Raw genomic sequence first — 23,460 nt, 5'->3', positions numbered from 1 at the left:
TCCGTCTCTCTCTAATCTCTAGGAAAAGGTTTTCAACAATGTATTAAATACGTACATCTTTAATAATGAACGTAATTGATCACATTTAGGCATGTGTAAAGCTCATTGAAGACTTCCTTAATCTAAGAATTCATGTTGAGCACCAGAGACACACAAGACAGACAAAAAAGACAGACACACAACTAAACTGTTTAGTCCACTAGGAAGTCCATACTATACTTGTATCCCTTGTAGTGCGGGTGTCATGATCAAAAAGAGGGGAAGCAACCATTGTGTAAGCCAATATGCCTTTGATCATAGAAACTCATTCACAAAAAGCGTCAACCAATTAGTCTCTGTGCAACCCAAGGTACATTTATTTGGCGATGTCAATTACTGTAGAGAGAAATGGGAAGGTGTAAGACTTATTAGACACACATGAACTGGGTAGAGGAAGAAGATACTGTGCGGATAACAGATCAAATAGGTGAATGTCCACATATCAAATAGGTGAATGTCCACAGATCAAATAGGTGAATGTCCACAGATCAAATAGGTGAATGTCCACAGATCAAATAGGTGAATGTCCACAGATCAAATAGGTGAATGTCCACAGATCAAATAGGTGAATGTCCACATATCAAATAGGTGAATGGCCACAGATCAAATAGGTGAATGTCCACAGACCTAATAGGTGAATGTCCACAGATCAAATAGGTGAATGTCCACATATCAAATAGGTGAATGTCCACAGATCAAATAGGTGATTGTCCACAGATCAAATAGGTGAATGTCCACAGATCAAATAGGTGAATGTCCACAGATCAAATAGGTAAATGTTCACAGATCAAATAGGTAAATGTCCACAGATCAAATAGGTGAATGTCCACAGATTAAATAGGTGAATGTCCACAGATCAAATAGGTGAATGTCCACAGATCAAATAGGTAAATGTCCACAGATAAAATAGGTTAATGTCCACAGATCAAATAGGTGAATGTTCACAGATCAAATAGGTAAATGTCCACAGATCAAATAGGTGAATGTCCACAGATCAAATAGGTGAATGTCCACATATAAAATAGGTTAATGTCGACAGATAAAATAGGTGAATGTCCACAAATAAAATAGGTGAATGTCCACAGATAAAATAGGTGAATGTCCACAGATAAAAATGTCTACTTATTTTTAGCGAACTAAATAACGTTTTCTTACATTTAAACTTTTCTTCATACACATTTTTAAACACGTGATACTCAAAAGAAAGGAGTTGTGTGGTGACCATCAACTATCACCCGTACTTTTAACCAATAAACCTTCAGGGTACCACACGTGATCAGCTGCAAACATTTCACCTGTAACGTTTGAGTGAAACAAGTGTGAATCTATCATTTGTTGGTATAGTTATAGTCTATTTAATGCACAAACACCGTGAGACGAATTTCCTCATCGCTCATAAAGAATATCATTATTATTATTATTATTACTATTATTATTTTACTATTTTGTTATTTGGATCATTCTATCCTCCATTGTAATTTCCAACGTTTCTACAGGTTTCTGGTAAAGCTACTTCTATTTACAAAGCTTCTACTAACACAATCTGTCTGCCTGCCCCTGTCTGGTACAATTCTATATTACGTGTATTTCTCCCACTTCCCATTCTAGGATCAGATGGAAACTTTTGCACAATTGTTATTCGGAGACAATACATGAGTCAATAAAAAAAAAACAACTAAACAATTAGTTAATTAATTAAAAACAATTAGTGGTAATTAATTTATTTTGTTTAATATAAAAAGGGAGATAAAGCTTTCAGTATTGATAGATATTGCAGCGATTGGAGGGTCCTCTCCCTTTATTCGTTTTGAACTTTTTTTTTTAATATTTATATTTTGTTTTTATTTCAGCCATATAGACCTATCAAAAAGATATCGACTATTATATTCTATCAATAGAGATTTACTTAGCTAATTAGTACTTTGGACATCACATGTAACATTTACAGGAATATTAGAGAATAAAAATAACAAGTTACAAATTTCGTGTGGAGACACAAACTCAAAAAAGGCCCAGGAAGTGGTCCAACCAGGCAGGTAAAAAAAGCAGGTTAATATATTTTCATAAAGAAATCAGAATGAAATTCTATCGAAGGCAAATGACAGAGAAGAATGGAGAAAGAAGGTTGACGGATCTTGTGTGGTGCCTCAACAGTCCTTAGTTGTGTGTCTTGTATGTGGTCTAGGGCCTTGCGGTTCACGCGATAATACGAACAACTACTTATTAATTGTTGTTTTAAATTATGTTCCACTTATATGCATATTAAATAGATTTTTTCTCTTTGAAAAAAAAATAGTAACAATTTTTTTTTTGTAAATGTAGTAGTTAGTATGACAGAACATTTACATTTGTAAAAAAAAAATTTTCACAAAAAGTCTAAAACAGTTGCATAAATGTGTTTAAAATATGATAACAAGTCTCTCTCTTATTAAATAACCTCCTGTGTTTGTTACTATTAATAGTGAATAGTTCTAAGATATGGTGTATTTTCATGAAACAACAGCTTGCAAAGATAATTTTAAAAATTAGATGGTTCCCTTTTGGGAAAGAAAAATGTAGCTGTTGCATCAGAACTTTGAAAGGTCTAAAATAGGATGTCGGATTTTCAATATCTTTTCTAGTTTACGAAATCTAAACGGGACGGACATGACGGACATTCCACACAAAACTAATAGCGTCTTTTCCCCTTTCGGGGGCCTCTAAAAATCACATTAATAAACAATACACATATTAGACTTATTTGTTTTTCGTATACTTTCTTTCTAGGAATGAATACTTTGTCGGTCCATAAGGGAATCAGTGAGCAGTAATTTGATTCTATCATCACTCTATGGTACATCAATACTGTCTTTCAATGTAGATTTTAATGTAACGCTTGCTTGTTTACTAGTTGCTTCTTGCTTGTCTATGCTTCAGTCTTTCTTCTACTGTCGTTGTCGTTACCAAACACGGTGTGACCACAACAGTCAGAAATAGAAAACTACAACGGAAACTAAATGTGATAGAAAAGACGAAACCCAAGAAAGTCAAGGGAAGCAAGCAACAAAGGAGATCCGAACATCGGAAATTGAACTAAACTAAATAGAGAAACTGAAACTGAATCAACAGACCTATATATTTCGTATATGTTCTAACCTAAATGACGTACTCTTAACAGTAAATATAGTCACGGTGGCATAACTACCACTTTTTTGTCAAGGGCGTTGCAAGACTATTCAATGCATGGGGTGTTGGAAAGGGGGATGTGATCAATACCCATAAAACTGTTTTCAAAGTTCTAGAGTCTAAACACTGCCAGACACAGTTATCTATCCAAATGGACGACTTGGGAATGCCGTCATGTCACAAGCAGTCGTAGTCACGGTGGTAATGTTCGCATTTATTATTGAAATCAGATTTATGACCCGAGTATCGATTCTAACTAGTATAGTCTATGACTCTATGTAGATTTGTAGATGAACAGAAACCACTCTTTTGGTGTAACTGCAGTGGTGAGGCTCTTTAATTAAATGATATAGTTCATTATACTGAGATAAGATGAACGCTTTTTAAACTGGCGTATAATTGTATTAGTATTGTAAGTCGGTCATTAGCTTGCAGCTTCCAACAGCTAGTACTACTTAACCGATATAGGCATATTATATTTGTAATAAATAAAGTCTAACTTGAACAAACTTCTCTTGTGAACAAAAAACTCAATATAATGTTTGTTTTTATTTTTACAGATTTAACTTGAGATAAAGATCTAATAGTAATGGTATAAACTGATAATTAAACAAAATCTAGCTCAGAAAAAAACACGTCTTTACTCTTTCATGTCTCTATAGATCGTCTGCCGTTCTTCACGTAAATTATGACAGATCAGCCTATATTTAGTAGTTCTACACTGCACATCCACCAACCAATCACTTAACTTCTTTTCTCCATCACCTACGAAACACACATATACACACACATACACACCATAACAATTATATTCAGAGGTCTGGACACACTATTCGTACTTTCTCCCTCTACCTGGGGTCAAAATACAATTTTAAATTGACTGAGCGGAGCACTATTTGAAAGTGATTAAAAACAACATTACACATCCCTGTCATTATCCCCAAGGATATAACAACAAAGCTGCAGCATTAGGTACATTGTCTAGTTAAATAGATACTTCAATATATACTCACCATGTCACCATACTTCACTTACGAGATTGGAAAGTTAAAACGTTAGCATTCAAAACTTAAGATTATACATAAAAGGCAACCTCCACAGGATGGCAGAGGATTGGAGCAGGCAGGCTTTAAACCCAGATCAATTGTGTCGGCAGTGCAGAGCGCTCACCGCAGGAACTGTAACAAGAAGCTATATGTTAAGGTTGCTTGAGATGTGAACGTTGTTTCATTGGGTGCACACAATTCCAGCCATAGTCGTAAACGGCTTTAATGTTGTTATGTTTAATTTGAATGACACAATTTTATAACTTTGCACTTCAGTCCAGCTTGTGTCATTCTAGAACATTCAAATTAAGAGCTAGGAAAGAAATCACAAAATCGACCCACCTATAGCATAGTGCACATGTAACATAATGCATAATAGCAACTTGTAACATATGAAGACATAACGCAATAGTTACACACATTATAACTCCACATTTGAAACACATGTAAACATAAAACACTATTAACACACATTATATTATAACATAGTCTACGTGTAACATGGTCTACAGAATAGCATAAAACACTCGTAACAAATATTCTAGCAAAACACATAGCAACAGGTTTGTACAACTGCACACTAGGAATACATTTCTGTTATCCTAGGTAATTAACTCTTTTATTTATTTATTTTATTTTTTTATTTGTGTTCAGAGAAAAATGTTTTCACCTCTAAAGAGTGGTATTTGAATTTATGGTCAACAACAAAAGTTACAACTTTCGCTACGCCTGGTTAACTTGTCAGTTTTGTTGCAGCTTTAATTCACAACAAAGTCCTTGCTCAGTGAAAGAAACAAGAAATTACCCATTTGTTTTGTCGCACAAAATTTCAATAATGTAAGTAAAACGAAATCAATGTGTCTGTCGCTAAGCTTTGAATGTTAAGCCTCATTAACTTTTTTTGTATTTTGTTCTCTGCAACATTAAGATAAATAAATTAAGTTTATTGATTGTTAACTTCACGCCAATTGGTGCTAGAGTATGTGGAATACCCACCTAGTAACTTTAACAAATGACATAGTTTAAGAAATAACAAGCAGACAAACAAATGCTAATTAATGAATCTCTTTTCAGGACAATAAGTTCGATCTTTACAATTCAGTTTATTTATACTACTTTTTAGATACTTTTGGCGTCACCGAAAGGGGAAAAGACGCTATTAGTTTTGTGTGGCCTGTCTGTCCGTCCGTCGCGTTTAGATATCAGAAACTAGAAGAGAAAATGAAAATCGGGCATCATGATATTTTAGATCATTCAAAGTTCTGATGCAACGGCTAATTTTTTCTTTTCCGAAAGTGAACCATCTAATTTTTTAAAATTATCTATGCAAGCAGAGTTTTCAAAAAAAAAAGACACCACTTTTGAATATAAACCTTCAGGGAAGGTATGTCTCTTGAAAAGGTCACAGACTTCTTCATTAAGAAATCAAGCTTCATTCATAGATATGCGCATTGGTACAAAAAATTTGCATCTAAGGTCACAATGGCAAAAGTATCAATGGATCATTATAAAATAGATTTTCCATTTATTAACTAACTCATGGAATAGAATACTGATTCAAATATTGTTTTTAAAAAAGAATTTTGATACAAACTTAGTTTTAGTTATAAGTTTCAAAAATAACTAACTACTTTTATAGCGCGCAGTTTTGACATATCCTCATTTTATGGGCATACATGTGACAGTCTAAATAAGATTAAAGTCATACGAGTTCTAGTCTAAATATAGACTAGTAGATTCTATATCAAGATTCTATATCTATTTCAGATGTAGATCTAGACTTAGATCTAGTTCTAGATCTAGACCTAGACTTAGATCTAGTTCTAGATGTAGACCTAGACTTAGATCTAGTTCTAGATCTAGACCTAGACTTAGATCTAGTTCTAGATCTAGACCTAGACTTAGATCTTGAATCTATATTTAGATCTAGAACTAAATCTAGATCTAGCAACTTGTGCGCTGCCGCATAGCTCTAAGCTCTTACAAACTGATACGTTACTATACTAAGCTCTACGATAGCGCTAATTCGTTTCTTAGCTCACATCGAACAGTTTAGAAGAAGTCTCATCTACTTGAACATCACAAGTCTAGTTCTGTTTTCACGTTTTTTTAAATTTACTTTGAAACTTTAGGATGTTGCGATGTTGATTCTTCCAATTCAAAATTAAACTACTTCCTTATCACCGTCGAGCAGAAGTGCAATATCAGGTGTTCTCTTTTTCCGTTGGTGTCTTTCTTTCTTATAAAGTTTAGAACTAAATGAAAGATGATTCAATGATTTAAAGTTTACTGCAAGCCCTACATATTTCATTAAAGTGCACTGTTTGCTATTAATTAACCTGATTATTCTAATCTCTGTTCAGACCGCACGATGCCCCGCAGGTGACTCCGCATGAGTCCCCGGGAATCTTTTGTTTGATGGGTCCGCTCAAGGACAGGAAAATGTGCAAGGAATAAGAAAGCAAGAAATTTATCAAAACAGCGAAAAGAACTTTAGACTGCAGGCTTTCTGGTGGGAATGGGAAGCGTTAATTCATTTCATTTGTGCGTGTAGGGGTTAAGTTCGCTTTAAGAAATCGTGAGTTGGAATCTTGCCAGAGTGCATCTGCGTACTTCTTGCGTCTTTCACCGTTATTTGACTGTTTCTTGTCTTAGACATATTAGCTGTTATACATTCTGGTCTTTGTAAAAATGGATTTAGAAAAGAAAAGGTTTATTTATAAATTATATTTCGACAAAGTCATGCTAGATAAAATGAACAAAAAAAAAATATTTATAAATGCCTTTTTGAAATATTATATATTTGGAGATTTACAGAGCATTGTTTACAAGGGTAGCGACAAATGTCTCAAATTTCATTTTTGTGTACTATTTATAACATACACACACAAAAATATATTTCCTCTACTCATTAATATCACCTAAATCACCTGAAACTCATTGGGTTTGTGCCACATTAAAATTAGCTTGCAAGCTTGCAGACTGCGTTAGCTGATCCCCGTACCCCCAAATCTTGATATTTTGACAAGTCTTGTTAAACGTGATAAGACAAAGCAAACATAAAATGGCGACTTATTTATTAAGACTGCAGCCAACAAAAGGATAGCAGAGTGGTGTTATGAAGTGTGGGTATGTGTGTTTCTATGTTGTGGCCACTTCAGTTTTTCTCCATGTTTCAGAACCATACAGTAGTACTGCCTTGACAATTAATACCAATATAATGGAGAAATTCATAAGCTATAAATAAGTCAGAAGAGATTACAAAGCTTTAAAAGCATTCCTGACACAATTTCTCTCTACCAGTTCAAAGCATTCCTGACACAATTTCTCTCTACCAGTTCAAAGCATTTGAGAAAGAAGAGCGTCAATTCGATTCTTCTGAAAATGTTCAAAATATTTTTTTTTCTGTTTGCACGTGGCATATTGTTTCTAAATATATATAAAAAAATGTTTGTTGTTCTTGTAGCTATGTCAATAAACTAATTCAAAGTTCGGTCGCGTGACAAAAAGTTCGAGTAACCTTTACGTGATATGCGAATATTTGTCAATGTTGTCGTCCAAAAGCCTGTTTGTTGTTGTCCCAGTTCGTTGTAGGAATACACGATAGGCTTAAGTTTAAGCCTCCACTAATTTATTGAAACCTTTTAGAAATTTCTCACATAATGGGCAGAGTTTGCTAACTCCAGTTTTGCTACGAGATGTATACTGGCAGTGTGTTTTCAGCACATCAACTAACCAGATTTACATCCCCTCATAAATCATCTGTACACATCAAGTCATCGGTCAATGATATTTTGTCCAACCGCAGAATTTTTGGAGACGATAGTTTAGTGAAACCCTTTATACGATACCTAGCATTGATTGAAATATTCTAGGAGCTCAGCTCTTCATAACAAACAAACCAACAAAATGAAAGTAAGGAACAAATGAGGGAAAGAGAGAGAGAGAGAGAGAGAGAGAGGATGAACGAAAGAGTGTGAGATATAGAGGAACGGAGTTATTGAAAGTAAGATGCCATGACTGAGAGAAAGAGTCAGAGGGAGGGAGAGGAAGAAATTAAGAGTGGGAGGGAGGAATGAAAGACTGAAAGAGTAAGACAGAAACCATTAATAGGATTTGTAATAACTAAGGACATTTCAATCAAAACAACTGAGGGTTTAAATGCCAATGCTCAACTTATTTCGGCGCCACTGGTTAAAGTTTACATCCAAATATTGTATTTCGAGGCATTAAAATTTTGAGTTCAAAGAAGAGCCACAGGCAGATATTAATAATAAACATTGACACTAAATTCTCAAGAAAATAAGAGTTAGGAATTTAAAACTTGAATGAATGGATATCTGCAGGAAGACTTTTAGTGAAAAGATAAAAAAAAAGTCAGCATAGAAGATGTTCTCAAGATTGTCTTTAGCGTTCTTCAGGAAAGGATTTTCCAGACGCTACAGTCTATTGTTTCCCTTGTTGAATTTTCCAGAGATAATCTTTACTGACAATGGTGTGTACGTTGAGTTTGGTATATATTAACATTGCTTCCGATATACTTAACCAAACGTTAGGAGTCACAAATTATGGCTTTCAGTTATTAAATCTAATGTACCGAATGAAAGATACTTAGAAGTGAATCATTCATTAAATAGCTCTAAACAAGATGTTTATCATACATGGCATAAAGAAAGATATAGCTAAGTGCACATCAGATAGTTTAAAAATGGAAACATAATCTTACGTTTCTAAACGCAGTTTTTGAAATTATGATACCGGGTTCGAATCCTGTTTAAGACTACATTTATTTTTAAATTTGGGATCTTTAGGGCGCCTTTTGAGTCCACCCAGTTTTAATGAGTACCAAACATTTGATGAGTAAAAACAAAGACGGTTGGTCGTTGTGCTGGCCACTTGACACCCTCGCTAACCGTGAGCCACAGAAGCAGATGACCTTTACACCATAAGCCGTATAGATCGCAGGATCTGAAAGGAGAACTTCGCTTCATCTTACGTTTCACCTTTACAGTTTATTGATCAAATGAAACATTCTTTTAGAATTTCTAATATTATTATCCAACATCATAGAAAAATATAGTTTTAACTAAGAGCAAATAATATGTAAAATACAAATCATTATACTACAGACAAAGTAACATTTTTAATAACATAAAAGAAACTCTCTGTCACATCAACATGGGATCCATTCTTCTGAAAAGTGATCAAACAGAGATGAATATTTTTTTTTTTACAGTTATTTCATCGATTACTTTAGCATTAAGGTTTTGTTTTTTTTATTAAGAAAAGTTTTTTTTTTATACAATCTAAATATATTTCGTTTCGTCTCGTTGAGCCTGGGCAAATATTTATAAAGCTCTTTGCAGATCCACGCAGATGCATAAAGGCCGGAATAAATGCCAGATTTCTCACATGATATGGCATGACAAGATGGCCAGATATTCAAACTGGGGACGTCTGGAGGTAGAGCCAAGAGGCTCACATCGGCATTTATTGCCCTTTTCACTTTCACCGCCGATGTCAGGTCGTGCCACACGAGATGTGATATTACCATGTCTTTAACTATGTAAGCCAGCCTTAATTGATCGCGCTAAGACGCAATGCTATTTTACATAATCGAGTCAGTTTAGCTCTTATAGAGCATTGGAATAAGGGTTAAAGAGCTGGCTAAAAGAAATCAGAAGCAGACTTGTCTCATTCTAGTCAGTTTTCTGAGTATGCGTGATTCTGAGTCTACATGTTTCTGCGTGTTTCTGCGTGTTTCTGAGTCTACTATGAGAAAATGAAAACCTTTACTTTGATACTCACCGACATCAGCGGTGCAGAACCGTTTTCATACATATCTTAAACACATATGTCAAACATGGGCGATATTTGTGAGACCCATGACATACATTATTTACGATGAATAACACCTCAAAACAGACATGAGAACATTAAACAATTACAAATACAATAATGTATTACTTCCACGGCAACACTGTACAAAACCGTGGGGGGAAGGAGAGACATACAATTATAGTGTACAAGTGTTGACATGTTAACACAAATAGCAGTCTTCTCTATTATGGTGGCTGAGTGGTAAAGCGCTTGCCTTCCGAACAAGAGGTCACTGGCTCAAATATTTGTGAGGACTGGGATTTTTTATTTGGGGATTTTAAGGACGCTCATAATCCACCCAACTCTAAAGGGCAAACCGACTTTAATTGAGGAAAAAAAAAAACGGTTGGTCGATGTGCTTGTCACATGACGCCTTACTCGTTAAAGGTGGCCAAAGAAACAGATGACCTTTACATCATCTGAAACTTATATTGCAAGGCCTGAAAGGGCTTAGGCTACTTGACCATTTACTCTCTGTTATAACATTCATGCCATTTATCTATCAACCTATCTATTTGTTTCACACGTGTATATATATATCTTTCAATTCCTGGGGGACCATTCCTTGTTTCGAACACAAGCTTAGCAGTTCATGGAGTGGTTTGATTAGGGCATGTTTTCCAGCCTGAATTACTTCAGCAGGAATGCCAACTCCTCCGGGTGTTTTCCCATGTGCAAGCATGTCAATGGCAATGCTCAGCTCCTTTACTGAGGGCGTTTCGTCTAATTCCGTCAAAACTGGAAGTGATGGGAAGTTGGAAACAGCATTTGGTGAGATGGCGTTTTCAATCTGGTAGAGTTCTGCATAGTGTTCAACCCATCGTTCCATTTGCAGCGCACGATCGCTGATGATTGAGCCATCTTTTGACTTGAGCGGAGCACACTTGCTGGTGTGAGGTCCAAAGGCTTTTCTCATGCCCTCATATAGTCCTCTTATGTTACCACAGTCGGCACAAGATTGAATATCTTCGCATAGCTCCTGCCAGTATTTGTTAGCACATTGTCTCGCTACTCTTTGGGCATTGTTACGTGCAGCTCTGAGCCTTTTTAAGTTGCTTGGGGTGGGATCCTTCTTGTAGATTAGCATGGCTGCTCTCTTGTTCGTAGTGGCAGTTTCCATTTCTGGTAGACTAGCTTCAAACCAGTCTTCGCTTTTCTTGGTTTTGTTTCCAAAGACCAGTGATGATGTTTGGTAGATTGTATCACGCATAAACGTCCAGCTTTTTTCTACCTCAGTCACAGAGAAGTTTTTAAAAGCTTCCTCTAATTTGTTCTCAAATTCGGTGCAAAGATCAGGATTTTTTGTGCTAGTAGTATTCAGGCGTGATTTTCTTTTTCCCTATGATGTGTGGATCTTAGTTGGCAGCAGTCTTGTCCGGCAGGACACTAAAGTATGATCAGTATCACAATCCGCGCTTTGGTAGCTACGTGTCAGCAGTATATTTCCAATGTCCTTTTTTCGTGTCAGTATCATATCCAGCTGGTGCCAGTGCCCAGACCTAGGGTGCCTCCATGAGACACAGTGCTGTGGTCCCCCAGGAATTGAAAGACTCCAACATTGTTACAATTTATAAAAATAAAGGCGACCACTCTGATTGTAACAATTACAGAGGCATCTCACTGCTTAGCATAGTCGGAAAGGCTTTTGCTAGAGTATTACTAAAGCGATTACAGATCCTGGCAGATCGTGTTTATCCAGAGTCGCAGTGTGGCTTTAGGGCAGGTAGATCTACAACAGATATGATTTTCTCTCTTCGGCAGCTACAGGAGAAGAGCAGAGAACAAAAGCAGCCCCTCTTCATAGCATTTATTGATTTGACCAAGGCCTTTGACCTTGTTAGCAGAAGCGGTCTGTTTGCTGTACTAGAGAGAATCGGCTGCCCAAATAAGTTAAGAAAACTAGTGTCAGCTTTTCACGAAAATATGCAGGGCACCGTTCAGTTTGAAAGTTCTTCCTCCAGGCCATTCTCCATTAAGAGCGGTGTCAAACAAGGATGTGTACTGGCCCCTACACTATTTGGCATCTTCTTCTCAGTCGTACTATCCAGTGCTTTTAAATCCCTGGAAGACGGAATATACATCCATAGCAGATCCGATGGAAGGCTCTTTAACCTGGCACGTCTTAAAGCCAAAACGAAAAGGCGTCGTATCTTGATAAGGGAGCTGCTGTTTGCCGATGACGCGGCACTCGTATCTCACTCACAAGGAGGTCTACAGAAGCTAGTGAACGCCTTAGCAGCTGCTTGTCAAGAGTTTAGCCTTACTATAAGTCTCTCCAAGACCGAAATCCTGGCACAAGACGTCGCAGAAATACCTATAATACAAATTGGGAACCACACCCTTTCAGTGGTGCAGGAATTTACCTACTTGGGTTCAACAATTGTCAGTAACCTAGACTTAGACATCGAGCTGACAAAAAGGATAGGAAAAGCTACCACAGCATTGGCAAAACTCTCCAAGCGCGTCTGGGAAAATGGTAAATTGACCACAGCGACCAAAATCCTAGTCTACAACGCCTGTGTTGTGAGCACTCTCCTTTATGGCAGTGAGAGCTGGTCAACATACATGTACCAAGAGCACAGATTGAATAGTTTCCACTTGCGCTGCCTGAGACGCATAATGGGCATCTCTTGGAGGGACCATGTCTCCAATCAGGAAGTTTTAAGATTGGCCAATATGAACAGCATGTATGCTCTCCTGACACAAAGAAGATTACGCTGGCTCGGACATGTCACCCGCATGCCAGATGGCAGAATCCCGAAAGATATCTTATATGCTGAGCTTGTGGAAGGAGTCAGACCCAAGGGCCGCCCAAGACTAACATATAGAGATGTCTGCAAGCGAGACATGAGAGCCTCAGGCATCAGCGAAAGTATGTGGGAAAACATAGCCAAAGACCGGAGTGCATGGAGACAGACTGTGCGTGCTGGGACAACCCTTGCTGAGAACAAAAGAATTGAAGCGGCTTTAATCAAGAGGGATAAAAAGAAAGCTGCCCTATCTGCTAGCCCTACATCAGAGGCATACACATGTACGAATTGTGGCAAAGTCTGCCGTTCTAGAATTGGCTTGATTAGCCACACCAGATTCTGCCCCGTCTCAAGATTAAGCCAAAACCAGTGACTCATTAGGGCGCATCCATTGCCTTTCGAGACAAAAGGAGCCATATATATATATGTATATATATATATATATATATATATATATATATATATATATATATATATATATATATATCAAGCTAATCGAAATGTATGTAATACTCTATAATATATTCATACAGGGCATGCTCTTCTGCAAAGTGTATGTTAGATAAAGTAAACGAATTTAAGACTGTTACTCGCAAGCGGTAAGTAAAAGTTGAAAAAAAATGGTATAAATTAATATTAATTTGAAAATTTGATCTGATGCCAAAAAATCAAAAGGACTTGTATCTTATTGATATTACATTAACAATGCTCCACACTCAATCATTGTATCGGGAATCAATTGAGGAACCAGAGTCTGAGAAAAGAATGTTGGACAAGAGAGCATATAAAGAAAGCATGCAGACAATATATTCACAGACAGACAGAAAACATTTACACATTAACAAAGAAAACAAATCGTTCCCCATAATAAGATTTGTCAACAATCAGGTCGCGACATTTCTCATACCTTTTCCCAGACAATCATTTATTAAATTCCAAGACCATTCTGCATTATTTCAGATAATCTCCCTTAATAATAATGTTACATCCATTAGCTGGCTTGTGTTTTGTCCATTAGGGCAGATTCTCTATTCAAAGTTGGCCTTTTCTTTTCTTGTTTGAAGATTATTTCTGTTTTATCAATCCAATACAATATGTTGAAATCAATAGCGACATTACGTCATCAGCCTCCATTTCGCTTCGTTGACCCACTTAAGTCTTTAGTACTAGGATGTTAACTAAAGAATTTTTTATTTTTCGAAATTTAAAAAAAGTCTAGTACAAGGACTTCAAGATAATGGTACTAAGTACTATAGTATTTTCAAGAGTATGTTAAGGGGAAAAAAAGGGAAATGGATGATGTACTGTTATGCCTCGCTTGACCGAAACCTAAAGATATATAGAATTGTTTTGATAGACACGCAGACAGACAAACGTAGACGGAATTAAAGACAGACAGGTAGACAGATAGATAGATAGATAGATAGATAGATAGATAGATAGATAGATAGATAGATAGATAATAGATAGATAGATAGATAGATAGATAGATAGATAGATAGATAGATAGATAGATAGATAGATAGATAGATAGATAGATAGATAGATATTGAAGGCGCTTTGACAAGGGATCTTCATTTTCACGAAGCCTAGCTTTACCCCAAACTTTGACGTTTGACACACTAACGACCTAGATACAATCAAAGCTCAAGTAACGAGACTTATTTTGGCCTTGAAAGATAAGGCACCTACTAGTTGATTTCCGGCTCAACCAAAATATATCATTTATATGATCTAAATTTACACATTCTAGAGGACATCTTGAAACTAGAATAACGACGGACAAATATCGCAAGACCGCCACATTGTCCCCCCCCCCCCCAAGCGACAGTTTCGAATAGAACATTTTTTTTTAAAAGATAAAGGTATACATTTTTTTTAAATGAAACATCTCTCTTTGTTGACACATACTTAGCAAGGCGAATACAACTAATTACCGAACTTGTACGCATTGTATACTGAAAAGGAGACATTGTTATGTCTAGTTCTAGATGTACAAAGCTGCAGGTACCAGATAGTGGATTATGTCAGCTGGATCTAATCAACGTTTAAACACGTACCAGAGATAATCTGTGAAATGGTTTATTCGACTGTATAGTGTTTGTTTTGTTTGTTAAATATAAGCAACGTCAAGAACGCTTGGGACTAACATTTGTATTGTTTACCTTATAGTGAATAGTTGGCAAGGGAAGTCAAGGAGCAGAATGATTCTTTTAATCGTAAACCTATTCAACTTCAGAACTATTGGCTTTACAAATAACTTGTTCAACCTTGACCTTAACACATGCATGTTGATTACCGACAAACACTTGGAGTGAAACTATAAACTTATAATACTTGACAGTACATCTTTGTCGATTTTAGATTATAAGTTGCGTGTGTAATGACCTCATTTCCGGAGTGTGATCTTCAAATCCTAAGTCTTGAAAATGTATCTCCCATTTCCCAAATTAAAATGGAGTCTTGTAGTTCGAAATGATTGGGATTCTACCATTTCGGATTAACGAATATTTCGGATCAAGCGAAATTATGACTAAAATAAAAGTGCAAATACATAAACTGTCACAGGATAGAGTGATAGGCACAATTTATGCTATTCCCTCTATCTGACACCAATTCTGTGTATGTAGTACGTGACCAGAGACCGAAATGTTTCTTATACAGTAGTCAAAGTAGTTGTGTAGATTTTTTAGGAATAAAAAATATCCTTATTTCGGTTTCGAATGAAACGGAGTTTTGGCGTACCGAAGTTCGGATTATCGGGACTACACTATATTTTAGTAATCCTATTTGTAAAATTTGTCGGTACGTATGAAAATACTTTGCGAGTCTCATGTGGCCCGAGGTCCGCGTCTTTTGCCGCCCCTGTGTTACTGCGTTTTTAGAAAGCTTTTATTAACTCATTACACTTTAACATCACACACAAGCACGCACATATAGTAGTTAAAATAGGCACACAAGAAAGGGGGGAGGCTTAGGATGTAACTCTTTACCGTGTTAGCAATGTGACATAGCAATCTCTTGAAATATTATCTCTAAACAAACATGAAACGACCGAACCGTATCATGAAGGTTTTTTTTTTTCATCAAATTAAGATATGACTATTTCTATAAAGAGAAGCATGCTGGTCTCTGCTTTTTTTGATACACTTTTATTATAAGGATCTATTTTTTTTACAAGCAGACGTTTATTACAAGCAGTATCTATATGTCAGGATTAAGATGGTTACATTATACTTTCATAACTAATTTAGCATTTTTGTTACAGTGAAAAAATAAAAAATGTTAAATGTCTATCGGGTTGCAGTTAAGTGAGTATTAAATTAAGTAGCTTATTTGTTATTGATTGCACTTCTCTCCTCTCTCTCTCTATCTCGTTTCTTTCTCTTTCTCGTTATTTCTCTCTCTCTCTCTCTCTCTCTTTTTACAAAGATTATATCAACTCACTCTTTCTGTCTGTGTGTTTCTCTGGCCTAATGGTGGTACACGCTATTTCTCCCACACCCAATTTCGGATCAAGCACAATTATTTATTTCACCTGATAACACAAGAATCTTTCATAAAGATAAGACCATTTATATAATTAACTATTGGTAATAAATGACTTTGTTTGGTTACGTATCTATTGTTTCAATAACCTATAGTCCTATTTCATGTTTACGTTCACTAAGACTCAGACGACGGCCACCTATAAAGGGCAAACCACCACATCAGTCAGGTACAAGCTCTTTCCTTTGTTTCCTTTTGGGAACCGTTGGATTAGAAATACGTTTTCTCTAGAGAAGATTGCAGAATAACTCGAGTCCATTTTATGTTCTGTTTGAAATAGAAATATTCTCTACGGTGATTTTAGTGTGGATATTTTAGAATACATTTTCAACAGTAATCTCTGTGTTCTTAACATTTCCGTTTGTAATATCTGGTTGGCATAATTTAGGCAATAAAATACAGTAACAGATAAAGAAGGGAAAGCGACATGGATAAATAACAAAAACATAGGTCAACTGAACAATGTCAAGGAGGCAAGTAGTTAGCTAGTTTGTCTCCTTCAGTCGTAGCACAACCATGGTTCATCTCCAACACTTTTTCATGTGACTGTGGAGCCCTATTTTGGAGAGACACTCCCGTCAACATATATCGCAGGTTAAGTTGGCTTTCGCTTTGGTGGTAGAGGAGCTGGCAATATTGCCAACTAAAAAATAAACATTATATAATAAAAAGTGTATTTTGCTTCACGCGATAGAGTTAAGTTATGTGATTTTACAATAAATTGCAAAGAAATAATGGTAGACCTTCTAAAGTACATGTACATATATTATCAACACACATATTCTTTACATCAGAAACATCCCATATTGTAAGCAATGTATAAGTTATCCACCACAGATGAAATCTTCAAAGTAGGCTAATTAAAAACAAATAAATATTTATCGTATTTTTCTTTCATCCTTTCCAGGCAGTGTAACTCTTTCGTCTAAATACCGATAACTTTCATTGAATCTAAACCAAAGTTTACTCAAAACGAACAATCTACTTAATGACAGACCAATGACTAATTACTTACCCTTCAAGAAGAGCCAGAGCTGAGGAATATCCAAATCTGGGGATGAAAATAAATAGAATCACCATGAAGCAAAGAATTACTTATAAGTTTGTGAGAACAGCATATAAAACTAACAAAGACTGATTGTCGAAGTGTCTAGCCAGGAACCTGAAGAGTACAAGGATATATGTGAAAACTCTTGTACGTTTTCAATAAACCCAGACGTGAATATTTAAAAAAACATTTAGTTCACAAAGATGATCCTGTATGTCAGCATTCGGCAATAAATTACTTTTGTAATCAAAAGCTGTAGTATTATTAATAGATAAAGGTAATTGTCGCACCTATTGAATTAGTTGCATTGTAAAAATGCCCATATTCTAATAGCGCCGATTTCATCTATACGTAATTCTCGCCATCTTATTTTTCTTGGGTAGTAGCTGATCTCCCCTTGTTGCTTCGTCATAATTTTTTATGATGTAAATTGTCTTATTGACAATCTTATTGTCAATTGAAACATGACCTTTGTCCTTCATTACCAACCAACTAGGACCGCCTACGAGTTGGTGTGTCAACACGAGCTTGATTTGTTACCTTGGTTTTATTTTCCAAACGTTGCAAATTTTTTTTTTTCAAATATCAAAAAAAAAAAAAAAAATCAATAAATGCAATTACCATTCATAGAAATACTGTTATATTAGATGCTTTACCCCTCCCCCCTCTTTAATAGTGCGGCAATACACACCATTTATTTGCACATGAATAAACCTGCTGGGAAAGTACACATCAAACAATAAAAAAATAGAATAACAAAAAAGAGGAAGCTTAAAATGAATGAAATAGCATACATTTTTATAAACCAATCATGTAAATAATTTTTAGTAGATATAGACTAAAAATTGTGAGTTATGAAATTTGTACTGGTGGAAATATTTTGATTATTGTTTTTTTTTGTTTTTGTTTAACGCAACGTCTAGCTCAGTGCGCTTTCCATTGTAAGGACTAGTGGGTTAGGATTGATGGAGGAGAAAGAAGGTATCTGGGAGAAGGTTTCCGTGCTGCCTTTTCAAAACAAAAAAAAAGTTTTCTCGAGTATGAATTCGAATTTGATCCTTCACGATGAAGGCCAACTTAATATAAAAGAATTTGGTTTTATAGTCTATTGTAAGTTTTAAAATGTTAGTGAACGACCTGATTCAATACACAATTCTATTCTCCCCTTGACTTAGTAGGCCTCACTGCCTTTAAATGAAACAAAATTTATTAATTAGGACATTAATGTGTTGTCAGTCATCGTGGATTGTGCAAAATTTTAACTTGATCCGAGAATGGCAAGTGAAAGAAATAACGTGTGCAAGACACACCGTGAGTTCATATAAGCTTTGTAAAAAAGTGGAGACAACCTCATCACCACTTCATTAACAACGAAGCTTTGGAAGAGTTGAGAAGATAAAAAGGCCTCACTTCACATAAATTGCTAAATTTACGTTAAATGACTTGAAGTGGCTAACTGCTGTCTGCTAAGACTCAAAAAAGTGAAAAGTACAAGAACTTGTTTGTTTCACACTGAGACTGAAGCAACGCTCTACTTCAATGGTCTGGCTCAAACAGAAACATAATGTACGCGCTTTGTGTACAAGAGTGTGTCTGTCTTGAATATATCACGTGACTAAGTGTGTAGTATCATGTGACTGTGTGGGTATTATCATGTAATAAGTGACTGTGTGAGTATTATCTTGTAATTATTGCAATAATGCAGTTCTGTGTGTATTATCTTGTAATTATATGTGTATTGATTTCGTAGTCATGTGTATGTGTGTTATGTGGTTTTCATATACCATTTCTTGTATACATTTAATTGTAATGCTATATCGTCTGCAAAATCTACGTGCTCAGGTCGATCTAAGTCACACCAAGGAATACCCAATGCAGCCTGATCCATTCTTTTAGCTTTCCTTTTTGATGTCGTCGATGGCTATCAGAAAGAGAAATGGGCATAAGATACACCCTTGTCTCACACCCGTCGTCGATGTTGAAAAGCTCTGTTCTTAGGCAACAGCTAGGTTTGTTGTAGAGTTTGCAAGTTGTTCTGGAATAGTGGGATACCATATTATCTTAGTAAGTCCATGCTTAAGTTGTGATGAGGGCAATCAAACTCTTCTTGTTAAATCTACAAAACTTATCATCAGCTTTTGTTTACATAATCATCTTAGTAGTACAGTACTGAAGACTTAACCTGGAACTGAGAGGAGGGTGATACCTTGTTGCAGTCCGCCAGGTTGCCATTTTTTTTTTAGTTTTATTAATATTCCTTTCTGCCAGTCTTCAGGGTCTTTGCTAGCTACATTTAGGGGAGATCAGTCATTCATCCAGCAATGCATTCTCCATCGTACTTCAGCAATTCTTCTAACACCATGTCCAGGCCTGGTGTCTTTTATATTACATTGTATGTTATTCAATATTTAGGGCTGTTAATAATAGCGCCAAAGCTCTGGCTACTATGTTATGGTACTCAGAACAATACATACAACGTTTACGACAGGTTTATAGTAGTTTGTATATAGAAATAATGACGAACGTTATTTGGTATAAACAATAGTTTATTTTTTACACATGACTTTTTTTTCTTTGTTTATTTTTATATATGGATGCGCAGTGGCTGAGCGGTAAAGCGCTTGGCTTCCGTACCGAGGTCACGGGTTCGAATCCTGGTGTTCCGGGATCTTGTGCGCCTCTGAGTCCACCCATCTTTAATGGGTACCAGACATTAGTTAGGGAAAGTAAAGGCGGTTGGTCTTAGTGCTGGCTACATGACACCCTCGTAAAACCGTGGTCCACAGAAACAGATGACCCTTACATCGTGTGCCTTATAGACCGCAAGGTCTGAACGGGAGGACTTTACTTTTATATACAGTTCTTTCATACTATTCAGAAGTATTCTAAATGATACCTTAAAGCTATTAAGTTAAGCTATTAAGAATATAGTTAAAACTACACATTTGACAAATTATGTTATTACAAACAAATAATGCTACTACCAAAGAAAAAAAAAGAAAAAGAAAAAAAAAGAAAAAAAAAACAAGGTTACAAAGACAGTTTGTGTGGAAACACAATCTCAAAATCGCACCCGAAGTTGTTCACCCAGGCAGGTTTCAATATTTTCCGAAAGAATATTAGAATGAAATTCTATCAAAGAAAAATGACATAGAAGAGTGGAGAAAGAAGGTTGACAGATCCTGTGTGGTGCCCCAACGGTCCAGCAGACCAAGGGATAGGTGAGAAGTTCAATGAGAGCCTGACTAACTAATGACATATAATGATTGTCTAATTGTTCTTTTAAGAGTCAATCTCTTATTCAAAGCCTAAGAAAAAAACACACAAAAAATATAACAACAATAATTTCTGCTATTTAAGACAACAGATCACGTGATAATATGAACACCTAGTTATTTATTGTAGTCTTAAATTATGTTCCACTTATATGCATAATAATTTTTTTTTCTTTTTAAAAATAAAAGTAAACATTTTTTTGTAAATTTAATAGTTAGTATGATAGAACTTACATAACTTAGCAAAACAATTGTTAAATAATTTATTTTATTTTACAAAAAATCTAAAACCGTTTGCATAAATGTGTTAAAAATATGGTACATTGTCATCTCCCTTAACAAATAGCATCCCATTTGTTGTCACAATTAATAGTAAATATTGTAAAAATGGTGTATATTTATGAAAAAAGCATCACTCGCATAGTTTATTTAAAAAATTAAATTTTTCGTTTTCATATAAGAAAAAAGTAGCCGTTACATTAGAACTTTGAATGGTCTAAAATATCATGATGTCGGATTTTCATTTTCTTATCTAGTTTACGAGATCTAAACGGGACGAACGGATGGACGGATGGACGGACGGACAAACAGACCACACAAAACTAATAGCATCTATTCCCTTTTCGGAGGCCGCTAAAAATCATATTACAAAATACAATAATACACAAATTTAGGTTTAAATAGTCTAAATATTTACTCAGCGTAAACGGCTAGTCACTTAGCATATACTTAGCATCAACAACTTTCTAATTAACATAAACAACTATAAAATATTGATAATATCTATGTCTGCATGTATATGTTTTCTGTTAACATTTTTGTCTCTATCAGTTTGTATATATTTTGACTTTGTAAGCTTGACAACATTCGACCTCGACCCAGGGGTCATTACATATTGTAATCACGATGTCACGGTATTTTCAATAGCCTCCAGCCAGTCTGGTGGGCGGTGACTCGCCTTCAAGCTTTGAGTCAACTATATGCATGGTACTCAACATTCTGGTGCGATTGGAAATGTAGAATATGTCCTGGGCCCTATGTGGATGTTATTTACAACTAAGGTGACTGGGTGTTTGAGTAAATGGATACTTTGAAATGATTATGAAAGTTCAATGTTCATTGCTGAAATTCAAAGGAGCTTTTGATGATTTGATACACTAGGTACAACTAAGTACGACTGGATTGGTATAAAGGAAATATGATTTTGAGAATATTCTGATTATCCCGTTTCAGCTGTTTGCTAATCATAAGACCAGTGGTAGATAAAACATCTTTTCACTCAAGTTGCTCCTCCGCCTCCCCCCCCCTTTTGAAACCTTCAACAGTTTAAGTAGGCGAAACTGTCACTAAAAGAAGGGCGCTAAGTTATGGACTTAGTAAACAGCTATTGAAAGAGGTCTATCGGTGCCACTATTTAAAAAAAAATATGATTAGAACGTGATGTGGTTTTAGTGAGAAGGAGATAAACCGCTGGACTCCTAAACTGAAGGTCTAGATTTCAAAACGTAATGGATCATAGAGATATTAAACCTTACACTTGAAAAATAAATGAACAATTTGATATTCTGAATAAAAACGGAGATAAAATATTGAGTAAAAAAAAAAATTCCCCCTTTCAGACCTTGCGATCTAAAGGGGAGATGATGTAAAGGGCAGATGATGTAAAGGGCATCTGTTTTCTGGCCAAGTTAACGATGGTGTCTTGTGGCCAGAACAATGACGAACAGCCTTTAACCGCCCAAATTAATGTCCGGTACCCATTAAAGCTGGCTGAACTAAAGATCCCGAAAGTAAAAGTACCAGTCTTCACCAGGAAATGAACTCAAGACCTCCAGTTCGAACTCCAAGAGCTTTACCACTCAGCCACCGCACATCCAGATAAAATACAGCTTTAATTAAAATATTTTGTTTTCTGATATTTTTTTTTTTTTGCATGGCATCAATGTGTTCAACATTTTGGGCTTTGTGTCAAAAAAAAAAGAAAATAATGAACTGGTTGACATATAATCCTGTCAGGTCATCGTGACAATGTCCTAAAACGTGGGAATTAAGTAGAAAAAAAATGTCTCCAAAAGTGAGTTCAGTTGAAGCCCCAGAGTTAAGCCAAGTCAAATCTTGACCCATTATGTCACCTCATCCTTAGAACACACCAGATACTTGATAATGGACTGGTTTTGTCTTTTTATGAGTTTCCCCTCTCTCCTATTTAGAGTTTTCTACTAGTTCTTAATTCTTTAGGCTGTATATAAATACTAGTTACACATTTTCTAGGTTTAAACTTCGGATCCAAACATCAGACAAGACGTTTACAGCACTAGACATCATGAAACTGTGTAGTAATAATATTTATTAGGCTCAACGTTTATGATAGAGCTGGATCAACCAAGTATTATTGAAATATAGATCTAGCATTCTAGAGCAACATGTCCGCACTGGGAATTAGTTACAATGTATTCGTTTTCGCGAGAGGCATCTGCAACAATATTGACTCTACACAATTTAAAGAGGACATTTCTCAACCTCTGCTATCTTTGCTTTAACATTTTTTTCAAAGCTTATATCAACTCACTCTGTCAGTCTGTCTGGTAAAAATTGTGTACACCTAATTTCTCCCACACCCATTCTCGGATCAAGCTTAAATTTCGCACAATTATTCATTGACATAGACAAGACATAAATCAATAAAAGAAAGTAACCAATTATAGTAT

General features: G+C 35.7%; 1 protein-coding gene across 3 annotated transcripts in view; it reads right to left on the bottom strand.

The window, feature by feature from the left end:
- The window catches only part of LOC106074412 (uncharacterized), a 305,001-nt gene that overhangs the window by 171,016 nt on the left and 110,525 nt on the right, over positions 1-23,460 (bottom strand). For all 3 annotated transcript variants that reach the window (XM_056009253.1, XM_056009254.1, XM_056009257.1), the window contains one exon: positions 17,445-17,480. The gene's annotated coding sequence lies outside the window, so the exon portion shown is untranslated. The remainder of the gene's footprint in view (positions 1-17,444; positions 17,481-23,460) is intronic.

This window comes from Biomphalaria glabrata, chromosome 13 (genome assembly GCF_947242115.1).
Source record: "Biomphalaria glabrata chromosome 13, xgBioGlab47.1, whole genome shotgun sequence".
Lineage (NCBI taxonomy): Eukaryota > Metazoa > Mollusca > Gastropoda > Planorbidae > Biomphalaria > Biomphalaria glabrata.
Note: the sequence above shows the minus strand (reverse complement) of the source record. Positions and strands in the feature narration are given on the sequence as shown.